Below are 22,889 nucleotides of genomic sequence, written 5' to 3' on the forward strand. Positions count from 1 at the left end.
GACTGCATCAGTAAATAGTGCTGAGCGTATTTTCCAATTAAGATATTTCACATTTATTCCTTTTTCTGACAGAAAAGAAAGGAAGAAATTGGAAGTTTTAGGAAAAAGGTGTGGTGTGGTGCTCTGAAAATAACACTGGACTCAAGTCTGGAAATTGAGTTCTTGTCCTAATTCTGCCCTTTACTTGTATAATCATATCTACTCACTCAGCCTCAGTTTCTTCACATGTGAAGTGATGAATTTGGAGCTCTGAAGTTCTTTCCAGCTCACACATGCCATACTTTAAGAACTGTGCAACCTAAAAGAATTTTTAGGTAATTTTTTCAGAAATTTTCCAGATTTCTTAAATAAGTCATTTTTAGCATCCTCTTACCACTCCTTCATGAGCCTCTTTTCCATGTCAGTACACTATTCAATGTGACCCTTGGTAATTCAGGATTAGTGTTTAGTTTAAATTTCCCCCATTAGTGTTTAGCTTAAATTTCACTACCCTGACCTTGCACCAAATAGCTTATTGTTTCCATTCCCCTTTGATGCAAAAATTAGCTAAGTTGTAAATAAATTTGACTAAAAAGTTGTGATCCCCTAGTACAGTGGTCGGCAAACTGCGGCTCGCGAGCCACATGCGGCTCTTTGGCACAGACTTCTGTGCATGGGCCACGAAGTTTCAATCGCACTGTATGTGCGCACCCACACGTGGTATTTTGTGGAAGTGCCACACTCAAAGGGCCAAAGAGCCACATGTGGCTCGCGAGCCGCAGTTTGCCGACCACTGCCCTGGTACATGGAGCTTTGATGCTAGCAGTTCTCTGCATCATTTTGTGGAAGCTAAAGGCACCAGATCCCCCCTCCGGCTGAAGAGTGGTAGCCAGCCTACTTGGTACGTGACCCAGAGTCAGCAAATGAGACACTGGCCCGTCAGTAGGTGGCAGAACATTCTGGTCAGGCTGCTTCTGCTGAAACATGGCTGCAGTGCTTCCTGATTCTTGACCTTCTTGCCTTCTGTCCATTTTCCAGTGTCTTAAGCAAACAGAAGAATTTATTGCAAAGCTTCTGGAAGCCTCAGAATTGATAGAAAAATGAATGAACAGACTTGGGAGTATGGACAGCAGCCATGAGGGTCAAGAATAGGGGGCACTGCAACCATGCTTTAGACAGCGGTTGCAACCCCTTTGGCGGTCGAACGACCCTTTCACAGGGGTCGCCTAAGACCATCCTGCATATCAGATATTTACATTACGATTCATAACAGTAGCAACATGACAGTTATGAAGTAGCAATGAAAATAATTTTATGGTTGGGTCACAACATGAAGAACTGTATTTAAAGGGCCAGAAGGTTGAGAACCACTGCTTTAGCAGAAGCAGTCTGCCGAGATTGTTGCTAATACTAGTATTGAAGGGACAGTGTCTATCCCCAGCCCCAAATTAATGAGGATGTCCCTATCATAGCTACCGCTGCTAATGAATCCCAACAGTTCTTGTGTTGAACCAAGAGGCTGTCTCTGCAGCTGCCAGCCCCAGAGCCACCCTGCCTCTGCCCTACTGGTTATATCTCTATGCATGTAGCCTGCCCCCTGCTCTTTTCCTCTTCCCAGAGCCCATGTGAGTGCACCCACTTGAAGGATGGCGGTCAGAGGCACACCTCACGGAAAGGAATCTGTCAGTTGTAGTTTCCAGCTTTCCAGGCTGGCCTGTCTGGGAGGACATGCTAGAAGGAATAGGTCTCCAGTGAGACAGTCAGAGAAATCCGCCACGTTGACCTCTGTTATTCATGCTCGCTGGTCTCTAAACCAGAGGCAAGGCTGCCAGGGTATCTGCTTGTCATAAAGTAATGTGCTTGTTCTTGGGAAATCACAAAGCAGATTGCATCTTAAACACATAAATCAGCTCCCATTGGAACTCCCTTCCTCTCCAGGCAAAGATCATCAGGAAAATTGGCAAGAAAAATGGTCTCTGGGAGAAAACAGGAAGCCTTGCCCAGAAATTGCCCTTCTTCCAAATTTTGTAGACACGCGGATTGGCATAAAGGGAAGAGGAGAACAATCTCTTGGATTCTTAAAACAGAAGTTCTGTTCAGTATTCAAGGCATTGCCAAAGCCTGGATCCCAGAGGCAGGACTTTCAGGTAGGCGTGCTGAGAGTTTTGTAACAAAGCCACCTTTTAAGTCCCTTAAAATATTTGTGGACTATCCCAGGCCTGCAGATAGGAGGAAAGCTTGGCTCCAGGGGAGTAATTGGTCTAAAGGAAAGAGCCGAGTGTGTGTGTTTTGCTCCTAATCTACACTCAGGTATTTGGCTTCCACTCTGCCACAGCTTCTACATACACACAGCTAACGGGTTATGTGACATTTGTAAGAAAGTAAATCTTGCTTGCTCCAGTTTCCCAGTGATTAATAAGAAATCAGGAATAAATTAGGGGCTTTCCCCCTGGAAGCTTGAAGAGATACTTGTTTGCTTGCTTATCTGTGTTCAATCAGCAAAAGACCTTCAGCAAAGACACAAATCGCAGTATTAACTCTCATGAAAATTCATAACATTGGATATTGTTATCTCTAAGGGAAGTGGGATACGTGACTCTGAGCATTGCCCTGCCCTTTCAAATACAGTTGACCCGCCGCTAAGCATGGTTGTTAGTCATTAAACCAGAGGCATCGTGAGGTAACACGTCCGTTCACTGGAAATTAGAATCCTCAACTAAAGCTGCCTTTGTCTTTAAAATCACGAGAATCCGGATACAAAACAAACCTCCCCTGCAAGCTGCCCTGGGTAACCATGAAATGCAAAATGACACTGCCGTCCTAGAAAAATCTTCGGCCGACTTTTTGTTAAGCATGGTCAGAAAACAGCTTACTTCCTGCCCGAAAGGTGGGAGTTCTCCTACTCAAGGGAGATTCCAGGAACACAACTGCAATTTGGAAAGGAGAACAGCCTATTCCTGCACATGGTAATCATCCCTTCCTGGAGTTTGACTCATCTAAAAATTCAAGAAGCTTGAGCAAAACAGCTGGTATAGGGGTTCCGCCAAGGGCTGGCAAGGCCCGCTCATCTCTCTTCTCCTCGTTGAACCTCAGAGTAACTATTTAAAAAGCACCAGGACTTCGGCATGAGCTGAGGCCAGGGCACATCGGGTCCCGAACGCCACGTGCCATTACCACTGTGCCAGCTGAGGCAGTGCACGCCCCGACGGGAGTGCTGGGAGACCTCTCTCCCCACCAGGAACTCTGAGTTTCACTTCTGCCATGACTCCTACAGGAGGCGGCAGGGCAGCCAAGGTGAGACAGCAGGCGACTCCCCCTTCAGGGCCGGCACTGGCCTCAGTGAAGCTGAGAATGCCTCTGGCTGCGGCCAGCCTAATCTCCCTCCGCTTAGATTCTCCCCCGTGTGTTTTGCCTGAGCATCAGTCTTGCCTCCTTCCTCTTGGCTCTTAGTTTCTTTGGCGCTCAGGGCACTGCCCACCTGCCCAGACTTTACAGCCGCCTGCATTGCTTTCCCTTTGACATCTACGTCCTCCCAATGCCTACCTGCTAGATTCTTTCCAGAGACCTTTGTTCTCGGGGTATCTAAGCCTTGCTGTCAATTGATACTTTTCTCACCTGTAACCCTGTCCTACAGTTATGTTTTGACTAGAAACTTTCTCTCTCTTTCCAGCTTACCCCCAAGTATTTCACCACCATGCCAGCCCTCCAACCCCTGCCAGACCAGCATGCCCTGGCCTTGGTCTCTCAATGTGAATTAAAATCCCCATCTATCTCCAAAAGTGGCTTTTCATCTAGCTTCACCAACACACTTTTAATGACTTAAGAACAGGATCATACCTTAAGCAATGGTTCTCAACCTTCCTCATGCCGCGACCCTTTAATACAGTGCCTCATGTTGTGGTGACCCCCAATTTCATTGTTACAAATTGAACATAATTAAAGCATAGCGATTAATCACAAAAACAATATGTAATTATATATGTGTTTTCCGATGGTCTCAGGCGACCCCTGTGAAAGGGTCGTTCAACCCCCAAAGGGGTCGCGACCCACAGCTTGAGAACCGCTGCTTAACGGGCGTTTATACAATTGTGCACTGAGCCCCTGGTGATAAATACAAGTGAAATCAAATACTATAGCTGTAAGCTGGGTGCTCACCGTGCATGCTGTTTTTGATGGACAGATATATCTCTGCGAATACTGTGCTTTAAAGATTCAATGATTCAAAGAAATTACACTACTTCAAATTGCTTTCCCTTGTTTACACTGGTGCCAAAATAGAACATCCATTCTGAGGTCCAGGCAGGAGACTAAAAGCGACTGCATCCTTCCTGCCTGTCACCTGGCCTCACCTGGCTGGAAGGCTGGCTGGGAAGTGATGGGCCTCGGCAGCCCCCGTGCAGCCTCTCATGCTGTGAGAGCCGGGACCATGATCTTAGGGGACAGCCAGCAGTTCCCTCCACGATCCGTTAACTGGTTGGTAGCAAGTGATTTCACTGTGCGCCTTCACAGGCCTACAAATTGTAAATGAGAGCGCCCTTCTCCTCCGGCAATTGATAGGATTTTGAAATTTCTGAGACTGATCCAACTTTCTTTCTCTCACGGCATTGCTGACGGAATTTTGAGACTCGCATGGTTTCACGTTTTCTCCACATCGCCTCACTTTTCTTTTTTTCAGTAAAAATGGCTTTTGAATGTTTGAATGTTTCTCTTTTATTAGTGTAGATAATATTAATGTATGCCATAAATTCTTTAACAAATCTCCTGTAACTTAATTCTGATTTTTGGTTGGTTTTAGTTTTCCTATTACAGACAACAGTATATTAAACACCTTTGGAAATCTTAAAAAAAAAAAAAAATGGCTTTTGACACCAGTATCATTTCGGCGTGGCCCACCGGCAGTGAGATTTTTTTAAAGCCTTCAGTCCCATTTTTACACCTAAGAAGGCTGCTGGCAAAACAGCAACATCGGGTCCTGAACGTAATAATCAAACTTATTACAAACAGCGATGTTAGATTACACTCAACATCTAACGCTCCACTGAGGTCAGCAGGCTAGACTTCCAGGCTCACCTTCTGCATATAGACTGTAGCCTGTCTTATCTCGAAGGCTAAAAATAAAGTCTTCTGAAAGGAAAGCTGGGGAATCAGGAAGGCTTTTTTGTCTTTCGATGTCAGCCCAGCGCCAGTGTTTTATGGCGTGCCATGTGCTAACTCAGCTGTCCAAGGACTGGAACAAGCTGAGGATTAAGAAATCAGGTTGGAGGCCATCTGTAGCACCAGGCAGTGTGTACTGCCAGGCAGCTTCTCTCAAATGTGCCAGTAAAAAAAGAGCCAGCACATCTATTACAGAAAACAAATCCTGGAAGAGAGACGAAGGGGGCAGGGAGGAAGTGAGACGCTGCCAGGATTTTAAATAGCTCCGCGCAACACCCCGTGCTCTTGTACCAACAGAAAAGGAGTAATATTGATGTTTAGGTAAAAGCAGTGACATTCAGAAATAAGTCAAAAACGGAGGAACTGTTGGGCCAAAATGGTCTCATGCTCCTTTGGTAAAGACCCAAACCACCTGTTCTAGTTCTCATCGCTTAGTGGGGAATGCTAACAGCCATCCAGGAGAATTCAGTGTGGTCGGTTCACAGATTCCCTGGAAAACTATCCTAAAATGAGCCAGCTTTGGGAATGTGCAGCATTCTTGCCCCCAGAGAGTTTTAGAAACAATGCTACAACTTCAAGAGTATTTGCTTTTAATTTCAGTTCCTAGAACACGAGCAATTCACCTTTGAGCAGGAAACTAGACCTTATGATTTGCTCACCTTAAAACCCCTGGACCTTTCCCATGACCCTAGGACAGAGTCAGGGTCTGTCCCAAACAATGGTGGTACTGAATTTTCTTCTTGCCAAATGGGATAAGCTCAGAGACAGGTTTCGTTTAATCTAGGAAAGCAAGTTAGCGTGACATTCCCTACACATCTATGTAAGATTCATACCCACTGAGATAAAGAAACCAAAGAGTGGAATCCCATCGGTGCCTCTATGAACTCTCTTTACCTTGCCTTTATGTAACACTTTTACATTTTCAAAGTGATCAAAGCAACCTCTCCATGTGACTATGGGCAAAAGAAAGTGCCTGGATGCCCCAAGACAGATAAGGGAAGAAGAGTAGCTGAGCCAAAAGAGCACACTACCTTCTAAGGTCAACAAAAGGCATTTTTTAAAACAGACACCCAAACAAGTAAACCCAGAGAACGGCCAATTCCAGATTGAAATGAGTATCTTCTAAAACGTAGGCGACTGTGGCCATATTTGCTCATTTTCATCAATGGCTTGCAAAGTGCTCTCTGAGGAGCCCTGTGCATTCCACTGGCTGCCATGGGAATGGTGCTGGGGCCTGGGATGGGGACCCTGAGCTTGACTCTCCCTTTTCATCCAAATGTTTAAGCGTCACAGCTCTGCATCTCTCAGTTGAATTCTGAATATAGCATGTGGTTCACGTGGTTTCATTTAAAGAAATTCGGCTACTATCACAGTATTACGAACCACTTTTAGAGATCATTATTAAAAAAAAAAGGTTTCTTCCCAACTCCTGCATCCCTGGTGGCCCAAAGAATGATGAACCAGGTCACGGGCCATCACTGCTGAGCCCAACAAGCAAGTGTTTTCACACTAAATAATATTAACACTCTCAGCTTAACTTGGTTCCATTTTACTTGCCTTTACATTCAGATTTCTACTCTAGTTTCATATCCAAATGTCAACAGTAATAAGGATTTCATCTAAAATGAAATGTTGTTTGTTCAAAAGTCCATAAGATGCTTTCACAGCAGGAGAATGGGGCTTATACCAATTCAGCCAGAATGTAATGCGTTATATACATTTATCTCCAGCATGTACGTAAGCTTTAAAGAGAGGAGAATCCCGGGTGCCTGTCGAACAGAGATTAGAGAAGATAGATTTAAATGTTGGCTTTCATCATTTTTATTTAATAAGCAAGAACAAGCAATGGGAAACATCTAAGGCGCTTTCTATATCACATAGAGGTTAAATGCTCTCTGTGTGAGCCACACTGCACTCTGCTTTCAATGTGTCATGAAGCAAATTTGCTAAAAAACAGACCCCTTCCTTCAAGCCTAGTGCTTGTTTATTTTTTGCCAGGAATGTCAGGCTATTCTGTAAGGTGTCATCCAAGCCCCAGATGGAGAAAAAAATCCTGTAAAAATTCAGCTTACAGAGGCGAAGCTTCCTTATTTTCTTGAAATAAAGAGTCTGATGCAAAAGGAAGTTGGTAAGCTGTTTGGACTCTAGTGCCAGGTGAGAGCCTGAAAAGGTGTGCTGGGAGGTAGCAGCCATCTCCTGGATGCACCGGTCTCTGGGACAATGGGTAGGAATCATCATCCCTAGTCTGCAGACCTTATCAGAACCCTCTTGAGTCACATGGCTTCTTCCTCACCTCACCTGAGAAATGGCTTCATTAACCCCCAATTTCTTAAGCACAAAAAGCAGCATGCCTCATACTCCTCCCCTCTCTTACCACCACCCCCCCCCCCACATTCAATTAGTCACCATGTCCTGCCTAAATGCCTTGCAAAGCAAAGCAAATATGTTTCACACCCTACCCCAACTCACCGCCGCACCCAGGCCCTCACTGAGGCTTTTGTAATGTCTTAAGTGGACCATTGGGACAGCTCCCAATTAGTCTTCCTGCTCCTCATCTCCACTTCCTTCAGTTCCGAGTCCACGTTTATCACAGTGGGATCTTTCTAACTCACACATCCTATCTCTTGTCATCTTTCCCTGGCTTCCCACTGCCTTCAGAATAAAGTGCACAGTCCTTAGTACCACATACAAAATAGCCTGGCCCTTGTCTACTGTCTAATCGTATAGCCCATCACTCCCATGTGTATGTTCCCTATGGCCAGCCTTTTCCCCCTCCAGGCATGCCCACTTCCCTCTCTCACAAGAAAAGACCTTCTCTGCTTTTTGCAGTTGGCAACATTTTACTCATCCTCCAAATTAACTTCCCCCTAAGAAATCCTTCACATCCTAGAATATACTTTTTTTTGAACATTTGTCCCCATACATTTGAATTACTTGTTGACATGTTACCTTCCCACTATTTCATGATCCTCTCTAGGGCAGGGACTATGATGTTATCAGTATATCCTGCAGACTGGCTTAAAACAATGACCCTCAAAGTGTTGCCATATTAATAGCTTAATTGTATGCAGAGGTTTTCACTAGATTAGGAGCTAGTAGTCCAGGCTGCTGTTCTCCTTGTTGCAACATTCAAAGCAACCTCATCAAGACTCAGAATCTTTAAGAATAAAACTATAGGAATAAATGGTTAGATGAGCTCTGAATTTGTTTCCAGCATCAAAATAAAATTCTACAACTCAACCACCTCTAGGGTTGTGGTGACAGCCATTTCTTTCCTCTAAAGTTGAAAACACTAGAATACAAGTCTAATCTCACCTGTGGCCTCTGTGTTACTCAGATGTCAGGTTTCCTCGGCCATTCCATGCTGACAAAGATGGGAGCATTCAAGACATGAATGTATGCATGAATGAATGAAATCTTTTTTTATATCTTCTATTTTGGTTAATAAATTGAATTCTTGGCACTGTTGCCCTATTTTTAAAAGCTTTTTATTTTCATCAAAGTAGACTCATTTAATGGGGAGAAGTCATTGTTAATCACACACACACACACACACACACACACACACACACACACTCCCAGGAACAGAGCAGGAACTGTATAGCAATACTGGAATCAGGCCAACAAATTCTTATTTTGACAATGGGAGAGGATTAGCTTTAAAAGACTCCAAAGTCAATGACACCTTCTTAATTTTACGGTTTCCATTTTACTGATATAAGAAAAACATGTCATTGGCATCATGTTTTTAGTGCTTAATCCTGCAAAGTAGTTGACATCGCAAAGCTAGAGGAGATCCTAGACAGCCACTTTATTAGTCAAATCTCTAATGGGAGAGTAGGGTCATAGCAGGGAAACTAACATTAATTAGCCAGTTCTAGAGGAAATATCTGGAAGCATAATATACATACAACTATCTAACTTTTTGTGATAGTTTTAAAATGTGCACCCACACATTTCCAATTGGCCATTTTTGCATAGATAAGGAGAGCTTGACAGTACGGAGTTGTGGAGGCACTTGATGCCCAGGCAGGCCAATTAGTAACTATAGCCTTGAAAAGAATCATTTTGTAACTTTCCATCAAGTTACACACTGCCCAACTTAGGAGGGGCGGGGGAAGGCATTTTTTTGCCTCTGCTGTGACAGCCTTCCTTTGCTCTGAGAAAGATGCTGGCCTCCCTCACACCACAGCCCTGAAGGTTTCGTTGCTGTTCCTCTCTTCAATCCATAATCCTGAGGGTGCTGACATCCAGCATGGCTGCCGCTAAGAAATCCACTCTGGGCTCCAGCTGCTGGTGGAAAGCTATATATTACTGATGTGTTCATCAGCACCCCTTCCAGTTGGAAAAGAAATAAATGCCACCACACATTGGTTTAAGGCAAAAGGGGATTCAGGGGCTCACAGCCATCAGGACCCAGCCTGTTCATCTCTCAGCTCTGCCTTCCTCTGCATCGGCCTCCTTCTGCGGCAGAATCTGCTGTTCTGGCACAGGTGCCCACCTACAGCTCCAGTTACACACTTCCAGCTAAACAACCGCCTACATTGCACCCGAATGAACTCCAGGAAAAGGTCCCAGGCCCAACTGTGACTGTCCTACCTCAGGTCACTTGACCTTCACAACCAGTCAGTGTAGCCAGTGAGGTCCATGGCTCTGGCTGACAGGCAGGATCACCTGGGGCTCCTGGAGCCAGGTGGGTGCTGAGAGTGAAGAGGGGAATTTCTCAATATAAAATCAGGGTGCCGTGACCAGAGGGAGGAGAGGAAGCTAAGGAGGCAAAAATAATTTTAAGGATCTCAAGAAGACATCATCTCTTGTCCAAAACAGAGTCACACTTTTCCCCCTAAAATATGTACCTGTTTTCTACACAATTAAAAGAAAAAAGAAAAAAAGAACAAGCAAAAGCAAAGGCAGGGAGCACGTTGTGGTTTTTTTGTTTATTCTTTTTTTCCAACAAAAGCAAGCTCCTAGGCTCGCCATTTCACCCCTGAGCCTTTCCTCTGAGCCCCCAAAATCTCCAAGGAAGATTGAAGCAGCTGACTGGTCACCTCCACCCATATGACCCTCAGGCACTTCAAGCTGAGCTTGTTCACAACAGACCTCATCATATTTTCTGCTGAACCTGTTTCTTCTCCTACAGTCTATTTTAGGAGGTGCCACCACTGTTGCCATCTCCTGGTGACCTCGAAATAACTACCCCCAGTCTTGCTCTCTCATTGTCTCCCACCTTCAGTGCCACTCATCCCCCAGTAATCACCATGTCCTGTCAAATGTCCCTTCTGCTCTAGCTCCAGTCCCACTGTGGGGGGCATCCCCTCTCTTCTGTGGTCCCATAGTGGTTCTACATGGCTTTTCTGACCTTGTGCTTGCTTCCCTCCTGAGCAGGCGCTGTGGGCTTGCCCCTCAAATAAGATCACACCACTTTGCACTCTAGAACATAGCCTGGGGCCAAGTCATAGCAGGGCCTGCCCACCTCAGTCCTGCACCTGTTTCCTGGTCACATACTTATCTATAAGTGAACTAGAGGCCCGCTGCACAAAATTTGTGCACTGCGGGGGTGGGGTCCCTCAGCCCAGCCTGTACCCTCTCCAATCTGGGACACCTCGGGGGATGTCCAACAGCCTGTTTAGTTAGGCCTGAAACCGGCAGTTGGACATCCATCTCACAATCTGGGACTGCTGGCTCCCAACCACTCACCTGCCTGCCTGCCTGATTGCCCCAACCACTTCTGCTTGCCAGCCTGATCACCCCCTAACCACTCCCCTGACAGACTGATTGATGCCTAACTACTCCCCTGCTGGCCTGATTTGCCCCCAACTGCCCTCCCCTGCTATCTTGACCTCGCCCCCAATTGCCCTCCCCTGCTGGCCTGATCTCACCCCCAAGTACCCTCCCCTGCCGCCAAGTCACCCCCAACTACCTTCCCCTGCAGGCCTGGTCCCCCCCAACTGCTCTCCCCTGCTGACCTGGTCACCCCTAACTGCCTTCCCTTGCTAGCCTGGTCACCCCTACTGCCCTCTCCTGTCAGCCCAGTCGCTCCCAAATGCACTCCCCTGCAGGCCTGCCCCCCCCTCCCAACTTCCTTCCCCTGCCAGCCTGGTCACCCCTAACTACTCCCCACTGCCAGTCTGGTCACCCACAACTGCTCTCCCCTGCTGGCCATCTTGTGGTGGCCATCTTGTACAAGGGCGTGATGGTCAATTTGCATATTACCTCTTTATTATATAGGATATGTGTGATATGTAATTAAGACCAAACATATCAGCTATTTATATTTCTTGTGCAGGAAACATATTTCTAAACACAGACTTCAAAACTCAGAGGTTTACAGGGGCCATGCAAAGAACTGGGAAAAACAGCTGTTGCTGTTTCAGGTACAGGGAGTACCCCATGGGGCCTTATCTTCCAGTGTTTCGAGAGAATAAATGCAGGTTTTTATGTAAAATATCTGATTTTTCATTAATTTAGCACAGCAATGGACCACAAGTGCGTGTTTTCTGTCCAGAACAGGAAAGGGCCCTATCCTCTTGCTAACGTTTCTCCACATTAATTTTCCCATCAGCACATCCCAGGCCCCTCCTGGTAACTTTCCATTTACTGCTTCTGTATTGACTCAATCCATCTAGCAATCCACCCTTTCCTCACTTTCTCCCTAAATTACCGAAAACAGATTGAAACCTGCAGCCAGGCAGGCAGATTTTAATTGGAAGGCTGAATTGCTGCAATTATTCCTCCGCCTTGCAAACCTCTCCGGCAGCACAAGAAACCACGCACACAGCTGAACCCCACCCTGTGCTGAAGGCTGTGCCCCTCCCCCACCCAGCCCCCAACCTCCGGCTCTCCCAGATCCATCCTTTTCTTAAAAACAGCCAGGGCGGATTTCACGTGACAAGGAATAAATGCTAAAGTGCCACCGGGGAACCATTTGTTTCTTCCCAGCTTCCTAGCTTGCCCTCGTGTGCAATATGCCAGATTTCTAAGAATAACCTGCATTTTCCCAGAATGGAGCCTCACACAATCACAGAACCACTTGCACTTCCTGTCCCACCAAAGTGCTCTTCATAGCCAAGCAGACAAGAGGGAATTGTTGGGAAGTCACCTCGTGCTGTATCAGCAGAGTGCCTTGTGATCCGGAAGTTCTGCAATGTAATCGTAAGACAATGGTTCCTCTTTAAAACAATGCTGCCCAGAAAACAACTCTAACATTATGCTATTACTTTACTGTTTTGCTTCTATTTTTTTAAGTGACTGCATTGTGCTTTTAGCACTTCGATGGCACTTTATGGCACCCTGAAGGTGTCATTTAAGGGTATCTTTATTCTCATTTTAGGGCATATGGTTTGCAGTTTTGTAACCACTGAAACAAGAGGGAGCTGCAATAAAGTAATTTGAGAAGAGGCCAGTCTTTGAAGCTTGTACTTTTAAGGGCTTTGAATTAGGGAAAAAATTTTTTTTACTTATTTACTGTGGTTAAAGTACCATGACATTTGCTTATAAATCAGTCATAATTTGAGAAAAGATGGTTTCTTTAGAGCCTCAGAAAATGGTCCACTTGCCACCAGCAACTTTTCCACTTTGGCTCAGTAATAAAACCGTATTCAGTAAATGAAAGACATTGGAATTAGTTTGGATTTCTTTTTTGAACTTTTTATATAAAACACTTCTGTTCCATTAGGATAATCCTATTTGACTTGCTTCTCTCAGTCAAAGAAAAGGGAAAAGCTATTAAGAGAGAGGCAGGAACAAAGGATTTCCCACCCCTGGTCGGGCTTTTGATCCTAGCATGGTCATAACAGGCCTCTGGCGGTAGCCAATAACTTCCGGCTTCAAAGGAGGGGAAGCAGGCTTAAAATGAATGCGCCTCCCAAGGATACCATGAGGTTTGTGGCCAGCAGACTGCTCCGCTGACCCCTGTGTACAATCACTTTCTGCCCTCAAGTGATGGATACAATTTCCACTGTTTTACCCACATAAAAACTCCCACTATTATTTTATGGCCACTGCCCGTGTCTAATACAGTCGTGGTGTTGAACTCTACGATCTCACTCCACACTTGTATTAACATAATCAAAGAATGTGAAGCACTGAATCCCTTTCATTCTTTGTAAAAACACCAGAGCAGAAACCAACAGCTTTACAAACTCACCACAGCAAGACCTTTATAAATGAGTCTTTCTGCTGATAGAGCATCTGCTTTATGTAGAAAAAAATACAAGAAAACAGGATATAAATTTGATGTTGTCTTGGATCTAGGCAAACAAGAAAAAAAATTCATAATTTTGGAAATTATCTAGTTCAGCAACTTCATCAACTTTCAATTAACCTCGTGATGCCAGGCCACTGCTGCTGTCAGATTAGCCAAAAATTCTCTGGAACTTCTTAATTATTTACACCGGACCTTTTCCATATTTATTTATCTATTTATTATCTCCCTCCCATACCCTTTCTCTCCTCTGCTTCCTCCTATTCCCTTTCATTCTTCTCCAGCTGCCACAGTTCAGTAGTGATGGTGTGTGGAAGTCACGGCCACCATTGTCGTATCAGCCGAAACCAAGGGCTAACTAGGAAGTCAGACAAAGGGAGGCATTCTCCACTAAACATGGAAAAGGCAGACTGATTCTAGGCCACGGACCCTCCACATTCTCCACATCATCCATGCTCTTCTCCTTCATGAGCCCTCTTTCTATCACTTTCCCCCCACATATGTCTTTGTAGCACTCTTCCCAAACCTTTGCTCACACCAGGCCCTCTTCAGAGAATGCCTGCCATGTCTCTTTACACAAATCTACCATTCAGGTAAAAAATATAGCTCAATTCCTTCTATTTTTTCCAAGCATTCAATGACCAAAAGGTCATGAACTTTTCTACCATGAATTTATGTGGCATTCACTATTCAGAGCAAGTATTGTATTCATTCAACAGAGTGCACTTGAGCGCCTACTATATCCTTAACACCATGCTAAACCCTGTACAGCAGGATATTTTTTTAAATGAATAAAATTTACTCTAGCAAGAAAAGATGACACATGACATAGACATCTATGTGACAATGTAGAATGTGATGAGTGTCATGAAAGGTATATAAACTAATTTTATAATTCAAAAGAAAGAGACAGATGACTTCTCTCCGGGGAAATTGCTTCAAGATTTGCTTGTAATGCCAATCTAGGAAGAATGCCAATCTCTATCACATTAGTATTTGTGGCCCTGCAGTCATCCCTCTTGCCTTTTGCCACTTGTTGCCTTGTATTGTTCACTTACATTTTCAGATGCATCTGTTTTGCCACTCTAACTAGATTATGAGCTGAAATCTTACCTAATACTTTATGCAGTTTCTTCTCTGTCTCATACATGGTAGTTATGCAGCAAATATTTGTTTATCTACCCAACAAACTTGTACTTAACTCTTACCAGTTCCCAAGGTCTGTTACAAAAAATGAATATATTCATAAAATCCAGTCCCTGCCTAAATGCATAGCCTAATACTTGAGACAGTTCCACAATATGGTATCAAGTAAACCAATATAACAGCACCCTGAGACCAAAATGGTATCAGCCTACTTCTGTAGAGAAGAACTTGGCCAGGGACTGTTCTACTAATGAGCTGAGCTTCCTAGGTGAGTGGAGGTTTACCAGATGGAGGAGGAGAGAAGAGGTATTTCTGATTCAAGAAGAAAATGTGCAAAGAAATAGAAAATAGAAGCTGGAGTGGGAGCGATCTTTATTTGCTGTACTAATATCTTACCCTAATGTCTCTCATATGCACAGACAATGAATGATTAATTCAACTACTATTCTTACTTTTTATTCTAAACATTGTATTTATAAATTTGTATTGTAAGTTATCACACAAAATAATTTCTGTTTTCCCCTTACTTTCACCTCAGTCTGCATACCCCCCTAAACAAACAACTTAGTCAACTAGTCCATCTTAGGAACCCTACTTCCTCAGATTGTTAAGGAGGAGTTAATTTTAATGCACAAGTGATTTCTCATCAGATACAGTGTGGTCCCTTCTGAAAGAAGCATTACAACCAAGATTCCTTCAGAGCAACCGTGTAAATTAGCACTGGCATTTGCCTAGAGTACATCCTAGGGGTTACACCAAAACTGTGGGTAAATCAAGAGCCTTTTTGTAAGAGATCTAGCCAGTGGCCAATTCCATGTGCCCTCTCTGAGACTTGCCAGCATTGCCAACAGGAAATAGGCCACTCCAAGCAATTTGGTCTGAGTAGTCCACACCATAGGTGGACTTCATCTATGGCCACCCCCTCCCTATTCTCTGCCACACTACTGTCCTCTCTGAACATAAAAAAGCAACTTTTTTTTTTTTCAAACCCTTCTGGAGATGCCTGACCTAGGAATTATAAAAATGTATGTTACTGGACAAGAAGGCATTTCATTTAACATCCCCATCTTTGTTTTAATAAATGTATCATTTCTAAGGTAAATGCTTCATATTCTGAACATGTTTGTAAGGATCGGAACTTATTTTTTCCCACCAGCTATATGTCAAAACACATTTAAAATGTCAATAGCTAGTTTTCAGAAGATGAAGGGGATTTGTTACTAAGGAAGCTATGGCAATTCCAAAGATACCGCCACTGTAGAGATTTCTATATTTTTCTTGGGTGGAAATTAGACATAGGAAAGCATTTAATTGACAAATCGGGGGACTAAAAATGTGAATTTTCATGCTCTGCTAATAAGCATACAGAACAAATTATGTAGAAGTTCAGTTAAAGAGAAGAAAGGAAATTAATTTCAAGAGACTCTCTAAGGGGTTTGACGGTGTATTGATGTCTCTGAAAAGTGGGAAGTAACTGTGACAGGAGGCAGGACTGTTTGCTCCAGTGACCACAATGGGTCAGACCCTCCTATCATCAATTTCTATTTGTCATTTTCCCAATAGTCCCACTTCCAAGCTTCTACATAACAAAGAGATGTTTGCCTGGAGTAGTGATTGCCATGTTCTCATAAATTCTAAAACTACACCATTTAATTCTACCCTCCATGTTAGGGACTGCCTATTACTTAGTTACAAAAGTTACCCTTCTCTCCTTTCCCGTTTCTGTGCCAGGATTGGAGCCACAAGACAGAACCCATTGACGCGCTTCAGGCTATAGTTTTTAGCAAACTCTAATTCCTACCTATGTTATATCTCATCCAAGGCAACCAATGTGTCCTTGAGACCTACAAAATTTCTTACTACTCATCACTTCTGTTCTTCCCTGAGCAGCCCCTCTGTTAATCCTACTCTACTTTCAAGCCCTTTTACACATCACATCAACCTGAGTCTGCTCCTGGTGGGACTATGTGTGGCATGGCTTCCTTTCCTGCAGCTCTCCTTCCATTACACCTTCCTTCCCCCATGACACCTCTCCAAGGAATCAGCTCACATCCACAGCCACTGAGCAGATATGCTCTGCCACCAGCTGTGTAGAAGAAGGACTGAGTAGGAATCAATATATCTCAGGATCTACTTGAAGGCGAGTGAGACCAACATTCCTGCGCCCTTTGAAAGAGCAAGGACTGAGAAAGGGGGGCACTGGGGCTGAGGGAGAGGAGCTGAATCAGTCTGGGGCTCAGTAGGGTGCCCCTGTGGAATGATCTTTCAAAGTCAGAGAAAAAATTTAAATGAGATCTTTATTCCTTTTATCAATAAGGAGGAAAAAAAATGGAACCAGCTTTGTCCAACGTGAAGTTCATCCAATAAACCAAGTTCTTAATGGCTTTGATCTCCCATAAACTCTATATACACTGTGATTCAACCATATAGGATATTCAGGCCTTTCTGTCCCTGGGGCTGTCTTCCTGGGACTGACCTAGGACCCCACACTGGAAACAACAGGGCAGCCCACTGATTATTTTAATCAGGTTCTCTCCCAGGAACTGAATTACTGGAGCATAAAGAACTTTCTTTGGCTCTCATGACACACCATATTAGGGTCAGTTGTTAAGAAAAGAGGTACTTAAGGGACTCTCTTGAGGATCCTTTAGTCTCACTCTCTCTGAATCTAGGTGAGAGGCTCCATTCAGGAGAGGAGCTAAAGACTAAGATAGTAACTGATCATAATCCTTCAACTCCCCCTCCTCCTATACCTCACAACTCACCTGTTATCTAATTAGAAAATGAAAACCATCATTGACCCCTCTGTCTCAATTATTAGCACCTTCTATTCAATTTATCGCATAATTCTATGAAATTCACCTCTGAAATATCTCTTGACTGAGCACTTCTCTCCTTACCCATGTTTGACCCCCTAGCTAAGCCTATCATCATATCCAGTTCATTCTCTACAAGCTTAAAGATATATTTAGAAATGTCACCCTTCTGCAGATTAAAAACCATCAATGCTTTATCATTGATTGCCCTTAAGATAAATTCCTAACTCCATTCAGCAAGTGTTTCACGGTCTAGCTCCTACCAGTTTTTTTCAAACTCATCTCCTTATATTTTGTACTTCATCGCGCCCCACCTCAGCCCATCCACTCCATCACACACACATACACACACTCGAACAAACAAACATACATAGAAACATATATACACTGTGATTCAGCCATATTGAATATTCAGGTCTTTCAATGAATATCACTCTTTCCCTTTACCTTGCTGTGCCCTATCCCTTGAATACTCTTCCTTACAGTCATTCTTCAACACTTACAAGACAGTTCCTCTGGGAAAGTTTCCCAGAGCGACCTAACTGGGGGTTGCCATTAAATACTGCTTCCTCCCTTCAGTGTGGTTATCTGTTTACCCATGTGCAGACCTGCTCCTAATAGATGTGGGGTTTGGACCAGATGACAAATGGAAACCCCTGGAGTGTGGTTTGCTCTCTCCTTTCTTCCTACTCATGGCTCCATCATGACTGAGAGGAACCACACATGCATTTAGATACTGCAGCCCAAACACCCAAGCTCTACCCACAACCTTTTTCTTTTTTTTTCTTTTTTTTAATATATTTTATTGATTTTTTACAGAGAGGAAGGGAGAGAGATAGAGAGTTAGAAACATCGATGAGAGAGAAACATCGATCAGCTGCCTCCTGCACATCTCCCACTGGGGATGTGCCCGCAACCCAGGTACATGCCCTTGACCGGAATCGAACCCGGGACCCTTCAGTCCGCAGGCCGACGCTCTATCCGCTGAGCCAAACCGGCTCTGGCCACAACCTTTTTCTTATATTACTTCCCCTAGCCATCCATGGGCCTGGCAGAGTTTACAAAGTCAATGTTGTCTGTTCTAGGGAGCTGGGTCTGGAATGAGGACACACCATTCCTGAGAAGCTGCTGGAACTGTTGAGGCAAAAATTCCCTGGACTCCTGGAGAAGGGGTGGGGGCAGTGTGCTTTAGGTGGAAATTGTTTCATTGGCCTGGGGGGCTCCTGGCCCGTGGCTAGACTGGGGCCTCATATAGAACAAGGTGGAGTGAAGAGGCCAGCTTGCCTGGACCAGGTGAGCTGCTACCTGCGTGCTTCCTTCTCCATGAACTTAAGCTCCTAAAGAAGATGCACCATGCTAGCTTGATCACTACATCTATTACACAGTCCTTGCCACAGCATGTAGTAGCTGTTCAATAAATATTGACTAAATAAATTAAATGCATTACAAAGTTTGGGGAGACAAAGAGGGGCTGCATAAGGATTAATAAAAATATGTTCAGTTCAGCAAATATTAACGGAGTCCTTATGGGTAAGGCACTGTGGGAGAGTCAAAGATGAACCAGTTGGGCCCTCTACACTTAACTGGTTAAAATAGCTGTGGGCAAACTACGGCCCGCGGGCCGGGTCCGGCCCTTTTGAAATGAATAAAACTATTGAAAAAAAAAGACCATACCCTTTTATGTAATGATGTTTACTTTGAATTTATATTAGTTCACACAAACACTCCATCCATGCTTTTGTTCCGGCCCTCCAGTCCAGTTTAAGAACCCATTGTGGCCCTCCAGTCAAAAAGTTTGCCCACCCCTGGGTTAAAATCTAATGGAGGTGATGTTATCTATCTATAAGTACGGTACCAGGCAATTGAATATATAAGCTCATGATGAAATGTTATGGGCAGTCATTTCTTAAAGGAAAATATCTTAAGAAAAATGCTGATTATGAGGTCAGGACACAGTTACAAATAGAAACAAGGTTTTGGTGCATGATTTTATTATGATGGTTGACTGAGCCACTAGTAAGACTTTCTACATATTTTAGACCAGTGGTTCTCAACCTTCCTAATGCCATGACCCTTTAATACAGTTCCTCATATTGTGGTGACCCCCAACCATAAAATTATTTTCGTTGCTACTTCATAACTGTAATTTTGCTACTGTTATGAATCGTAATGTAAATATCTGATATGCAGGATGTATTTTCATTGTTACAAATTGAACATAATTAACGCATCGTGATTAATCACAAAAACAATGTGTAATTATATATGTGTTTTCCGATGGTCTTAGGTGACCCCTGTGAAAGGGTTGTTCAACCCCCAAAGGGGTCGTGACCCACAGGTTGAGAACCGCGGTTTTAGACACATTTCACTTTAGTAGCACCTCCTGCTTCTTTGTATTTTTACCCGGTGAGTAACTGTGGAATGCGAATAACCTTTTTTCCTTGTCCTTGTCTCCAGGATAATCACCTCCTTGAATAGTTTGACCTTCCTGGGCAGTGTGGTGTCCTGTGAACTAGCAGCCTGAGCTCTTGGCAGGGACACTGTGCGTTGTGTTCTGTCACCATGCTAATTACTATTCCTGCACAAAGCATTTAATTAACTGAAATTGCAGTACAGAAAAGATGTGTAGTTGCTGGTAACTATTTACAAAAGGAGCAATACATATGCCAGAGGATCAAAATTGCACTTCTCAAAAACTGGAAGATTTCATCATTATATATTTTTGTTATTTTTAAAGCCTCTTGGGTAAATACGTCCCCTGACTTTGAGGTCCTCTTGAACTAGTTCCATTTGATTGCAATTGTTCATCTTCATCAGGACCTTCACCTATAATTGAGTGTATTCAAGAGAAAGCTTGGTGGGTGTTTTAGCACAACATGCTGTTGCTTTCATGCCTCAAATCAAAGATCCTATCCTGCTGATTTTGCTCATTTCCAAGTTTTTTCTTTGGTGTGGCTACATGAATAAACTGTTGGACTTGGATCCCTCCTAAACGCGAGTCCAATATCCAAGGTATTATTTGATCAATATCTTAGTGCTTTAATGGTCTCCATTTATCCTTTTCCACTTTAGTATCACAGGTCATAGCTTAACATACTTCAAAGGCCTCCCAGGGGCACTTAGATATACTATAACTTATCATATTACCTGAAATAGATGGCCCACTCGCTGAGGTTTGGAAACTTCATGCTCTATAGAGACTCACAGAAAGTATGTCAGGCTCTTTCAGGATGCACAAAAGAGACATGTGCTCAGGTTACTCCCAAAAGGTCATGGGATTCATTGCACATGTTAATTAACCAGAGTTCTTTTTATCCTTTCTTCATTATGGTGTAGGCTCCCCTATCAGCCTCACTCTTCTGACTCATCCTCATTCAAGCAGGTAGGCCCATGACATTCACTGCCTCCAGGCAGAGTTAGTGCAACAAAAAGCAAAGAAAAAGAAAGTCTGACTGGATCAGGTCTCAAGGTTCTAGTATCCTAGAGCTAGAGGAATAGACAGGGCTTAAAAATCAAGAGGAACTGAAGCCACCACCTCTTCCCCCATGTAGATAACAAGATAACCTTGGGCTTTCCAAGGGTTGGGGAGAGAGGAGTGGTGAGAAGAGAACCAAATGGAGGGGACCTGTGCAAGCCTGCAGTGAGGAGGGCTTCGGAGTGACCATGAGGCACTAGTGACATCAGGTTCCCTGACCTGTGTGGCCTCTCCTGCTTCAATATCCCCTCTATCACCTACAGCCTGTAGCCCCTGGGAACCAACCGATCAGCTTCTAGACTATCCAGTTCCCACTCTGAGCATGCAACTCCCTCGCAATTCTGCCTCTCCTTCCCAATGCTCCCCCAAAGGCTTTGCCACGACAGCAGTCACATCCTCGATGACCCTCTGGAAGAACAATGGCAATCTTGTCCCTGTAATCTAACCCAAGCTTTAATGACCCTGAACACTCATGCACCCTTGATGAAGGACAGGTATGTGGATGAAACTGGGCTCAAACTTCCCCAAGCCCCACCCCTATACACCCTCCACTCTGAGCCAGGCAGTAGTAAAACACATTCTTAGATAAGAACTCACCAGAAAGCTAGGAAGTCAGGAAGTCATCCTGTGAGCCCAGTCTCACAGAAACCAGAATATCACCCATGACACAATGGGAAACCAGCCTTCAAGCCATCCTGTCCCCTCAGCAGCTGGCTCCTGCTGTTCCCCCTGCCAGGGTTCCACATGACTCTCTCTGTAGTTGGGTCTCTGGTTCACTTGCTCCTGCTGCTAGAAACCAATCCTGCGGGTCTGGATTCAGACTATGCAAGTGGTCATGCTGATTGGTCAGCTCATGGGGAGCAGCTGGATGGAGCCCTTGGGCCACATCCATGGTAGGTCACAGGCCAACTTTTGAGTTGGCTGCCACTGGATAGAGCACCTATCACAGGCCAGATCCAGTGATGCCAAACACAGAAGAGGGACTGTGGGTATGCCCGTGATTCTGAGACCTCACAGAAAGGGGCAGGGCAACTGGCATGTGCTTTACATGCCAGGCCAAGAAAGGGTGTTGGGATTAAAAGACTACCTTCATTTTCAGTTTCTGGGAGCCAGACCTCAGAGGTGAAGTCATGCGACCAATGACACAAAACTCATTAGTGGCTGAGTAGGAACTGGAATCTGGTTCTCTTTAAGTAATTGTAGAAGTTGAGATATAGAATATAAATATAAATTGAGGGGCATGCACACCACTTTCCAAGTTGCCAAAATACCAGCGTCTTTTTTTCTCATGTGTCTGAATAGAAGTGCAGCAGCATTGACTATGCAGCAGGCACAACACTCAAGAGAGGGGATACCTGGGTCTTGAACACAGCAGACAGCACATTGAGGAACAGAGGCTAGCTCTCCTGGACTGGGGGATTGCTTAACCACCGTAAACCCAGCCACAGCATCTTTCTTCCACGGGACAGGAAGGAGACTATAGAGGCCACCAAAATCACTAATGTGTGTGCCCACGTGCTGAATGCTGGAGGCCCTTGGACTTGGCCAAGCACCTCTCATGCAGAATCCTTTACACAGTTCTGTCTTGAGTTGCCCTTTCTGTTCTGGTTAGAGATTGGTTACATTCATGCCTAAGGATATGAATTTGAACTATTCAAGATGTTTTAGAGACATTTCTGTGATAACTCCATGTAAACATTTCCCAAATTGCATGCTAAAAATAACAGTGCTTCGGGGGGGAATAGGGTCGGGGAAATCAAAATGAAATCTTTGGAACATTCTCATTAAAGCCCCAACAAAGGAGAATAAAAACTCTCATAAATACATGGGCACAGTTCACTTTAAACCACCTTAGCACCCAGCACCACAATCAGTTGATCATTTGCAGTTTAAAACCTTCCTCTCCACTTCCTCCTTCTTCTAAAGACCCACAGATGTAAGTCTTTGAAGGCATGTGCCTTTAATAGAGACCAGTTTCATCAAAATTAAACATTATATCCTTTGTTTTAATACAGGAGGAAATCTCGTTAGCTTCTTGTACTCTTGACTTCCTCAGATACCTTAACACATTGAAAAATGCAGCCATTCTTGAGGCCAATAACACAGCCATTCCTGG

This window comes from Myotis nattereri, assembly GCF_964212035.1.
Source record: "Myotis nattereri genome assembly, chromosome: 4".
NCBI lineage: Eukaryota > Metazoa > Chordata > Mammalia > Chiroptera > Vespertilionidae > Myotis > Myotis nattereri.